The 11,372-nt window shown below is 36.9% G+C and overlaps 1 long non-coding RNA gene across 13 annotated transcripts in view; it reads left to right on the top strand.

Annotated features, from left to right (window-relative positions):
* The first annotated feature begins 305 nt into the window (after window positions 1-305).
* Window positions 306-11,372, top strand: part of LOC134522240 (uncharacterized) — a 167,088-nt gene continuing 156,021 nt past the window's right edge. For 5 of the 13 annotated variants that reach the window (XR_010072983.1, XR_010072984.1, XR_010072981.1 and 2 more), the window contains exon 1: window positions 313-425. This is a non-coding gene — a long non-coding RNA (uncharacterized LOC134522240). Of the gene's footprint in view, window positions 426-11,372 lie in introns of all 13 variants that reach the window. The other 8 variants (XR_010072986.1, XR_010072995.1, XR_010072996.1 and 5 more) reach the window with 5 other exon arrangements.

Raw genomic sequence — 11,372 nt, 5'->3', positions numbered from 1 at the left:
TGCAGTAGTTTATGTTTAGATCTCTCTTTTACTTATGGCAGATTCATTCCCTTAGGGTACAACACTATTTTCTTGTTTAATCCAAATGTCCCTTCAGTTATTCTATCTTTTGTAAGGCTCACTAAATGACAGAACTTTCATTTATATGAAGGGTAAGGTGCCTTTATAAATACCCAAGTTAATTCTTAAGCAATTACTTTTACTGGCAGCAAGATTAATGTATTGTGAATGATGTGAATGTGTAACAAGATCTCTGGGGTTACTTACCCAATCCAGATGCTGCTGGCTCTAGATAGATTATTGCATGTAATTATTTTTCTAATTTATTTGTGTGGGAGTTGAAAGAGTCAGGGTGATGGTTTGTAGGAGCTCCAGGGGGACAAAAGTGTGCAACCAGTGTTGAAGACCAGGCTGTGCCCCTTGAGGTATGTAATAGATACAGACAGAGAAGTTCATTCCTTTGCTGATTTATGTTAACTGAAGGAGCAAGTTTCTGATACCAATGCCCCCACCCCAACTCCAGTTCTCAGCCAGAGCCTGCCATCTTTAACACACTTGGCAAACATCAGCTTGCTGATGATGCTGAACTTGGTCATTCCTTAATGTTGATAATCTATATAACCGTGAAACTCATTCATTTATTATAGCTGCTGTACCACTTAGTCTTCCTATACTTTCCGACTGTCTTCCTATACTTTCCTATACTGTTCTGACTGTCAACTGACCCTCCTGTCAGTTACAGTCATTCCATTGTGTGGTATCTTAACAGTTACTGCATATAAACTGATGATCTGCTGTTGCCTGAAAGCCAAAATAGTTTCTGTTGTCATTTTAATGCATTACCCCACCCAACAATCTTTCACTATTAATCATATGTCAAGTTGCTTTTTGTAAATTCTTTGTATCTGTCATATTCATCAGAAAGCCTGTTTCTTTTGCTTCCACAACTTTTTCACTCCCCTTATGCAATATAAAATAAATGAATATTTTTAATATGAAATGGATTAAAACTATGCTGCTTCTCTTCGTTGTCTAGGTTGATACTTCTCCATCAGAGCATACTTTTTTGGATGGAACTAGGTGATCTTTAAGCCCCTTCCAACTCAAAACCATTCTATGATTCTGGGGTCACTATTGACAGGAGAGACAATTCATTCTTTATCTGCTGTATTACACAGTACTCAATTATCTGTCTTCAATATGTGCATTTCATACAGAATATAAATTTGCTAATGAAGGTATTGTTAGAATAGTCAGTAAAAGTTAAAGAAGTGGATTATTTTCATTCCTATCTGCAGATTTTGCAGGCTTAGGTTAGAATGTCTTAAAAACAGAACGTAAGAATTCAGTCTTACTTTGAGAGGTTCTGTTTTTCCAAAATTAATAGCACCAGGTAATAATAAACACCCAAATGTAGCTCTTTGTCTAAAAAATAAGAATCAATTCAGCTTTTGTAAAGATAAAAGAAAGGAAAGATCTTTCACTGAAATACTATGCCACATAACATATTTTGAAAAATTAACTGAAGTTCCCAAAGTTCATATTTTGTCCCCCCCCCTTTTTTTTTTGGACAAAACAAATTCTCATTGTGATCTGACTCGTGTTTAGAGAAGGGTAAATTCTGGTATTTATACAGAACTGTTTTAAAATAGTTGGGTAAATCATTTGTCTTGGGTTTTAACTTTATTTGGGGTTTGGTTTTTGGTTTTTAACTTTAGGATACTTTGATGTGTTGTTTCTACATCCCTGGGTGTTTTGAGCCTCTCCTCTTTCCTGCTTATCCATTAAGTGCCAATTTTGTATGTGTTAATGTGTTTAGTGTTAAAAATACTTAGCACCAGCATACCACAGCCCAGGAATTTGAGAGAGATTTACAACTGTTATTCAATGGAGGTTGTAAAAACTACTGTGATTCCCGGTTTAAATTCAAATTAAGGCACAGAAGGGTGAAAGAACTGGTTGAAGACACTCAACAAGTCTCTTGCAGCATTGAGAACAAGATTTTGGATTCCCAGGCTTGCACACAAACTTAATTTGGGAGCCCATTCCAGTAGTCATTGAACGCAGTGATGTGACTCCTGTAGCTTCACAGAGCTTTAGATCACAGACTGCGAAGAGGTAATTCATCAGTGGTATAGCACTGCGAATGGCTGCTGTGCTGTAGACCTTAATGCTTTACACTTTGGCTAAGTTGTGAAAAAAAGTCTTTCCTACTGGTCTTGCTTTGTAAACCACTCATGTTTCTGTCAATCAAATTCCATTAGCAACTTTATAATTGTTCTTTTGCTGGTATGCAATGCACTGAGATGATATACTATGTGGCTGTATGTCTTGGTCTCTGAGTTTTATAGCTGATTTGTCTGTAAAGAATTATGGGAAAGATTTGGATGCAGTTGATGCTGCATTATGTACCATATCTAAAATATAATTAATGTTTCTGCTGAAATACTGCATTGTGGGCTCAGGCTATTTCTATTAATCTTGTGCTACAAAGGGGGGGAAAGAAAAAAAAGAGAAGGCCAGAGTATACTGAAGTTAAGTGCATTTTAGTGGTCTGTCGCACTGTGTTTTTTTGTGTGCTGAAGTCATACAGGTACCATGATCTTGTACAGAATCCATCCAATTTTCAGTCATCAATCTGCCACCTTGCTGGCGAGCAGAAATTTCAGTACCAGTTTGGCCCTTCGCATTTAATTCTAGTATTATTAAGATCCTTGGACATACGCCGGTGTTCTGCTCTACCTGCCTAGTCACAGATGAGGGAATCACCTGGAGATGAGGGAATCCTCTTTATCATGATGGTAAAGCAAGTGACTTTCTGCAGGCAACTGGTAAAAACATGCAAATTCCCATCTTCTAAAACTAAACAGCTGGTTCTTCCATACATTTCACCTGAATGTGCACACTACTACTCTCATTTGGGCTTATCTGGCTCTTTGTTTAGGGAATTTGTGTGCTGGGATTTGGGTTCTTACGCTTGAATACATAGTTCCTCAAGGAGTTTGTCCCGCAGACTCCTTGCACTGTGACTAACTGCCTCGGAACTCCATTGTATGTGATGTTACCGAACATTCCTTGGTGCACATGGGAAACATTTACAGGTGTTTCATGCTTTTTCTGCTGTGCCTTGACAAGCACCGTACCTAGCACATTGCAATTTGCCTGTCACGGTTCTTTTGTGAAAGAGAGAAAGATTATGTGAGAAGTGAACTGTTACAAAGCTATTTCAAAATAAAGCTGAGTAGTTTACACCCTGCATTTGCAAAACAGAAATTAATTTACTGCTTTGTATTCTGCCAGAATGGGCAAAGCTTTTTTCTTTTCTTTTAGATAAAAAAAGAGGAAGAAAGAAAGCAAGCCTCTGTTCTTGATCTTGTTCATTGTTAGTCTCTGCAAAGTATAATCAAACTAGGTCATACGTGGAGCTGCGTCTCAGTCTTCTGTTTGTGTGTGTTGTTATTAAACACATCCTTCTATTTAAGATAAAGTAAATCAACAACATAAAGATAAAAATCACCAGCTTGAAGCTTGTGTGAACCCTGATGTCCTGGGTGCAAGAGCCAAATGCTGTTTGCAGAAAACCAATGAAGCACAAAATATGGCAGCATGTGTCACTCCCTGTGTGCATTATTATCTCTCACACATTATCTGAGGCACCCCATCTTGCGCAGTGTGTGTCTGAATAACCCCCTGCTGTTGAGTGGATTCATGCCTGCTGTTCATTTTTGAAAAGTCATTTCGTACAATTATCCTGCTAAATATTGATAGCTTTCACCACTCCAGCCACGGCTAATTAAAAGACACACTGTGTAAAATTTTAATTAGGATTCATGTCAGGGTGAATAATGATTAAAAAAAAAAAAGAAAGAAATAGAGAAAAGAAAAACAAAACCGCTTGGCGTTTGTGGGGGGATTTTATTTATGACCTGCTGGTTTGTTGCTGAAGCTCTTTGTATCCTCAGATTTATTTCCCCTCCCAGGTTGTTCTCAACTCCTGATCTGAGGGTATGGAAGAAAAGAGTTGTTCAATGTGAGCCTGTACTTCGTACATTCCCAGTAGAAGGCTAGATGTTTTCTAGGTTGCTATCCTTTCAATTAAGCAATAATGATTTCAGGAATCAGGCATTTCCTGGGGATTGATGACCACTGAGCTGAGACTTGATGGCCCAAAAATAGAGAGAGCAGTCATTAACTTCAACTGGGCTTTAACTCATGGGGAAACATGCAGATACTTCTCATGAAGCACTGTGTAAAATGTTAGGCGTTTAAGTGTTAGCTGTCAGCTGCATGGAAGCTTTGGAAGTGTTTTCAGGCTTTTCTGATAGTGTTGAAATTGAATGCATGCAAGTTTTAATTGAAAATGAGTAGAAAAGGAGTGAACGATTATCCATCAAAAGTCATTTAAAGTCAAAAAGCCATCTACATTAGGAAGATTGTGTAGTGAAATATATTTCTTCTTGATGGCTGGCTTTGTCTCCTTCATCGCTCCCCATATTAGAGAGGTTTGCATTTACGTGTTAGACAGTTACAAGTGTGTCCCTCATACAAGTCACTTTCTCCTGTGCACTGAAATAACATTACTGAGTCAGTGTTAACAATCTAAAGGCACTGCTAATTTTTTTTTTTCACCTATTGATTAACAGACTTAAATTATGTGCTTTCTTCAGTGAGAAATCCTAAAACCTAGGAGTCTAGTTCCCAGGTAAACCTTTTGGATCTTAGAATATGAATGAAAACAACATTTGGCTATAGCTGAGCCTTTCTGCAGAGTCTCTTTTTAATACACGATATTTGCAGAAGAGTCAAAGTCACGCAAACGTTTCAAAAGGACCTTTGTTACACTTGTGCTGCCAATTTATATATGCTGTCTTCTCACCCAGACTCTGAGGGAAGAATGTAAATCAGTAGTATTGCTGGCTGGAGTATATGAATTATCCAGAGTATAAGTGATGTGAATCAGTGAAGAGACTTTCTTATTTAGAGACAAAATTAACTGAGTATGGAGAAAAAGCAATTTGCATTCAAAAATACTGACATTATTAGCTTAATAAATATTGAAAGAAAGTGTATAGGAAGGAAAGTTCCAATATTAAGTATTTGCCAGTTGAGCCTTTATTATTTGTCAGTATATCATTTATTTATGGGTAATTTATTTTTATTGCTAATTTTAGGGGTTCATTTTCTGTAATTCTCAGGTTGTTGAATTCAGCACCTCCTGAAGTTGCCAGCCTCTTTGAGCTGAGAGTCCAAAACTGGCCTGTTTGATCTGTGCTTTGCCTAACTGTTAACAGAATGTCATCACAATATGTTTTCCAGCTCTTGTATTTACTTATTAGATCAAAATATGACCAGTAGGAAAAAAAAAAAAAAATCACCTCACGTTATGTGAAGGCTCTGAGTGCACCAATTTATGTATTTATAAATGGTGATTGTAGACTAAATTTTAGCTTAATTCCATATTCTGTTGTGGTTTGGATTTTCCTTTAGATAATATAAACATGATGACAGGTTCCTAATTAACTGATTTACAGCTTTTCTGGAACAAATGGTAATTAATATTCATAAATGTTTGCAACATTTAAACAGATGTAGAACCCTGGCATGACAAAAATGTGTGCTAATTTGAAGATCTAAAAAAGCACAATGCTGCTGTGGTTCTCAGTCTTCCAGCACGAAGAATGCTTCTTTTTAAGTGATCATGTTCCCTGGCAAAATAGTAACCTTTGCTAATAAGCAGACGTTTGTCACTGTGGTACATCTGGTAATTTGCGCTTAACATGTTGCTACAGAGCAGTAGGGGCCTAAGCCATCAAACTTGTAGATAGAGTGCGTTGCAGTTACCAAGTTAATTTCACTCCATCTAAGTTGGAGGTAATTTTGTAAGTGTTACCTACATTTTGTTCATCAGTCCATTCAATGGGAGTTGAAGAACCATTGGGTGCTACTAATGCAAAGTAAGAAGAGATCAACTAAGCCTCGGGAGCTTTTGGATCAGTCTGTAACTGAATACATTTTGGTTTGGCACTTAGATCTGTTCTGTTCTGTACACAGGTAACTTCTTACCTGCTGGGTATTAGAAGAACAGGATCCCTCCCAGATATAGAAAAGTCTGGATAGCATGGCTGCTACAGGACATGTCGGGGGATGCAATGTAAATATACCCCATGCGGTGGAACCACCTTGAAACCTTTGGGTTTTAGTTCTGTGCTGACATGTCAAGTTTGCACAGGTTCCAGATCCTGCAAAGATATTCCAGCTCAGGCACATCATGAGACAGCATTGTCTGTACACTCGTACACTCACGCCATACTGTTACTGAGTTAAGAAGCTGTCAGAACTCCAAGGCAGGATATTAACTACCTTCTAGCAAACATCACTGAGCATATAACATACAAACATTATATTTCACTAGGCCATTTGTCCTTAATTGTAACTTTTGAAACCAAATAGGAATTTGAAATTGTGCCTGGGCAGTTAGGCCAACCATGGTAAAACTGTGAATCTTTAGTAACCACGCAATACCACTTGTTTGCACTGTATGTTGTTCTCTGCGTTAGTCTTGTTCCACTTAGTAAGCTTCACTGGACATGCAGCAGAAGCTGATGACCAAGGGTTTTCTGATCAGTTTCTTTGGTTACTTCCTTCTAGAAATGTGTAACATTGGTGTGTCAAATGCATTGTACCAACACAGAGACTGGGTTCCTAAGACTAGTAATTTCTGAAAATTGCTCTCTAAGTTTGAAGCTGTCTTTGGGGAAGCACTTTCACACATTCCTTGTAGATGTCAGCTTCCAGAAAACTGGCAATATCTGTGGTAAGGGACTGTGGAAAAATATCTATGTCTGGATCAAACAGTGATAGGAAAACAGTGAGTAAAAGCTTTTCTGATTCATAACAGATAGGACAGTTGCATTAAAATAATGAAAAATACCAAGGTAAATACAAAATAAATCCTCTAAATATAAAATGCAGCTTAATCTTCCTTTTCAGTTCCATCTTTCTATTCTTCCTTCATACTTCTGAAAGTGTGGGTCCTTTTCTTCTATGATTTCAGTTGGTTACTATAGTGGCTTTTTTATATATTGGTTTCTTTCCTTCAGAAATTCTAATTTTATACTTTCAAGAGCTGAATTTATCTGTAATTCAAGAAGGGCTATTCTATTGGTGACTCAGCTTGTACTTGAATACCATGTAGCTATAACGTTACAAGAACTCTAACCTTCCTGTCATTTCCTTGCTGGATTTTGTCAAAAGAAGCTTTAGCTTTAACTTCTGAATTTTCCAGTTTTGTAGCTACTTGCAAATATACCTGATTTATATGTTTTTTGTAATAATTGCAAGTAACTTTCTAATTTTACCTTCTTAAGTTGAAAGCAATTAGTATTCTTTATCAGATATTTAGGCAAGGCTTCGCTTACCCTCAAAGGATGGTTTCCTTTGGGAAGCAGTTAGAGGAGCCCAATTTGCCATTAGAACAGAGGGAACTAATAAATCCTTTAGCATTCACTAGCTTCCATAGCATTTAATTGCTAGTTTTAATTGTCCAATTTACAAGCTCTAGTATGTCCAAAGACTGGAACTGATAGGGTATATGCTATTTTCCTGAACTCCCCAGTGTTTTGAAGTACTCCTGAAGTACTTTGTAAAATATAATTACCTGGTAGATTGGATCTTAGTTGATTGAAATAAGATCAACTTGCCCTACCATTAGTATGAATTGTACTGGCTACAGTATGACATCAATAACCAGTACTACATTCATTTTCAAGGAAATGCTTTCACCCATTTAAAGCATGTGCAATTAAAAGAAGGTATTGATTCCTTCTTTTTAATGGTATGCTTAATATGTTTGCAATAAGGACCTTATGGTTCCTCACCCTTAAGCGTAACAAATTGGTTTTGATTACACCCTGACCTGTCAACATGAATAATTAAATCGTTTTCCCTTACGTGACAATGGGAATTGTTAATAATTGTTAAACTAATGTGTAATAGGAATCAAAAAGGAATACCAGACATGTATTTGCTGATGCAAGGATTGCTAAATCTCCTGTCAAGCTTTAGGACAGACTCATCTTTAATGCATATTAATGAGGAGAGCAATACCTGATTGGCCTGATTGTTCTATTTTGCACTTGTTTTTTTACAAAGTCATCAGGTGATTTAAGTTCTCCACAACAGTCAGCTGGGAAAGCATTCCATAACCTTCCATCAATACTCAAATGGAACAATTTAAGTATATTACTGACACCAGTCTCTCCCCTGCTATTCTTTGACATACATTATGTAAGCATGTTTCTTCTTCCTCATAACACGTTTCTTGGCGTTGTCATCTGAAATACAAATGTCTGTTGCAACTGGAAAATTAGCAGCAGTGGCAGGAGGGAAAGGAGTTACTGTTTCTTAATTTTGAGTCATTTCCGGGAGCATCAGGTTGACAGGAGCTGTTTTCTGGTGAGGGAAAGTCTTTAAGCCTTGAGAAACAGAGAGTAAAGTTCTGAAATCATAACTCTAGTAAGTTCCTGTTTTGTTGTCTTATAAAAAGCTGCATTATCTTAGGAGATTTTCTGTAGGGTTAATATTACGTATCATGACAAGCCTCAGCAGCCATACAAAAATCTTGTAAAGAATCTGTTACAGCAGAGGTTGGTAGTAAGTACCTCTGGGTGTAGTAGTAGTAGTCGTTGGAGTAATTGTCTTGGTGGCAGATTAAGCTGTGTCCTATTGTGTGGTCTGCTATGACACGTGAACGAGCCCCTCTCCTCTCATTGTCATAAGGATGAGTAACTGTAGTGTGGGAGGGCCAGAATTATGGTGTACCAGGGCCACTTTTTCAGTTCTGGCATCAGTGTTACTGAGCTGTGTTGGAAACTGTAAATTGAATGACTCCCTGCAGGTAAGATTATGGCATATATCAAGTCTGAGTTAAGATGTTTTATCTCTTAGTTAAGTAAAATCTAGAAACATTCTGTGCTTTGTACAGTGGTGTAATGTATTGTACCTTTAATGCCTATGTAATAAATCATGTGGTAGCAAATGAATTTTATCAGTGAAATCAGTTTCAGGGAAGTCAAAAGTTTGGAGGTGAGCTTCAAGATCGGATTTGATTTTCTGCTCTTCAGTTCTTTCCTTCTGATTATTATTACAAGCTTTACCAGTGGACTAATGGATAAGCTTCAGATTTCAAGGCCTGTTGGTATAAAACATCTATGTCTTTGAATAAAAATGTTGTAAACATGAGTTGTTATATTCAGTATGACAATCAACAAATTTAAATTTAAATCTAGGACACTTCAGCCGTGAATTAATAGCAAAGGTAAAATCTCTGAAGATACTGTCTGAGAGGTCAAAAATGGCAGTTAAAGGAGAGCACAACTTGTACCTCACTTGTTATGTTAACTCAGTTAACATAATAAGAAAAATGTTGATGTTATGAGAAAAAAACAAATGAGAAATTCTATTTTTAATACAGGAAAAGCAAAACTCAGTCTCAGGGAGTAATGTAGCTGAGATAAGAACAGAGCTCATAAATGCTCGAAGTGCTTTTTATACCTTTCACGTTTCAGACAAGTAGATATGGCCAGATAATGCAACTACCAGAAAGTCAAAATCATCGAGTTTAAAAGTGTGTCACAACATCATTATCATCTCAGTTCTCAAAGAGGACTCAAACCAAGATTTAAACAAAAAGAAAATCTTTGTTACAGTGAACAAAATACACTTTAGCCAGGTTGCTGGCTTGCAACTTCTTAGTGAATGTCTAATTAATATATCTCTTTAATTTGTTAGCTTGTCAGATTTAAGTCTGTTGCTCTGAACAGTCAAAAATCTTCGTTAAAAGAATGTTATACAAAATTCAAGAGTTCTACTCTCACCCCATCCTGTTTGAAACAATGAGCAGCAGGGATGGCAAGGTCATGTTTGAAGACAGCTCTGAAATGTCATTCTTTAGCACCCATTCATTAATTGTATGTGTTAATTGAATTCATGAATTCTATTTCTTTTGTGTGTGATATACATAACTTGGAGTAGTTCTGTTGGTTACACAGTTTCATTAACAGGCATGGCTGTAATATCCAACTATTGCTAATTTATTTACTTAACCTTATACTGATATTCTCGATATGAAAATGAAACTGTTTTGTCTAGGCAAAACACACTCTAATTTTAACAAGTTGACCAACCATTAAGGAAAAAAGAATCAAAGACGTTTCAGGTCCCTGACTTCATAGGATTTCTTTTGCTGTTCTCATTTATCAAAGGCAGACGCTGGTCAAGTCAAGGTTAAATCACCTTTCCCACATATTTCCTATCAAAGCTCTATTAATCAGGCTTCAGTCTTCCAAATTGTGACCCAGCTTTTATACCACCACTGTGAAATAGCTAAGTAGCAACTTAATTGTAGGAATGGTCCAAAGTCAGTATCAGAAGCATTGTTTATTGGTTGAGTATTCCTAGCTCTCAAGCAAGCGGAGTGGGCTGGCAGCAATTTGATGTACTGGAATGCTAATTACATGTTTTCCTTAGCGATTGTGAGAAATTTAATTTGCTTATCAGGCAGCAACAGGATCAGTAACATGGGAAAAAAGGAAAGAGCTGGCTCTGCACACCAGAAAAATTACAGTCAGTTCCAGCTTGTCTGCCAGCTGATAGTCTAATGTACATATTTGTAGGAGATATTTACACACAGGTTGGCAAGGTGGTTGAGGGTTCCATTCCAATTCAGTTAAAGATGAGTTTAGGGTATATCTGCTTATCGATTAGATTCAATACACAGTTTCTGATTCCTAAGTGGCTCTGGAAGCATTTGTGTCTGGGGTTTTTTTTAGTTTTTAAATGATACAGTAAAGTGTTTTTCATAGGCAGGAATACATCAATGGCTTTGAAGGGCAACCTTGTTAAACTGGAAGGCTTAGGAATGAATCCCAGCAGAACCAAACATTTTTTTTTTTTTTTTAATTTGAAAATATGCAAATCAAACAGGACATCCGCAGAGGCCATTTATATTGAATATCTCAGCTTTGATCATTGTTTGTGATGTGTCATCTGATGCACAATCATTCATAATTAGATAAGCCTCTAACCCTAATCAACAGAAAGAACTTTTAGTTAGTCCATGTTGCTTCAAATTATTAATGGCGGAAGTGGAAAAGATACATGCATTGTTCTGCTCTCTTCGTAACTCTCAGATGATTTCTCTGCATTATCATTCCTACTAATAATTTAAACTCTTCTTGTAAATCTGCAATGATAATGTATTAAGTGCTTTTCCTGTGGAAAGTATTTTATAGCTGCTCTTCTGTGTTTCCTATGTTTTTCCTTGTCTCCTGTGCTGAAGGATTCTCTTTTGTATTTGCCCTGGGCTGTCACTG

This window comes from Chroicocephalus ridibundus, chromosome 12, assembly GCF_963924245.1.
Source record: "Chroicocephalus ridibundus chromosome 12, bChrRid1.1, whole genome shotgun sequence".
Classification (NCBI taxonomy): domain Eukaryota; kingdom Metazoa; phylum Chordata; class Aves; order Charadriiformes; family Laridae; genus Chroicocephalus; species Chroicocephalus ridibundus.
The sequence above is the reverse complement of the archived record's forward strand: the minus strand, read 5'-3'. Positions and strand labels throughout refer to the sequence as shown.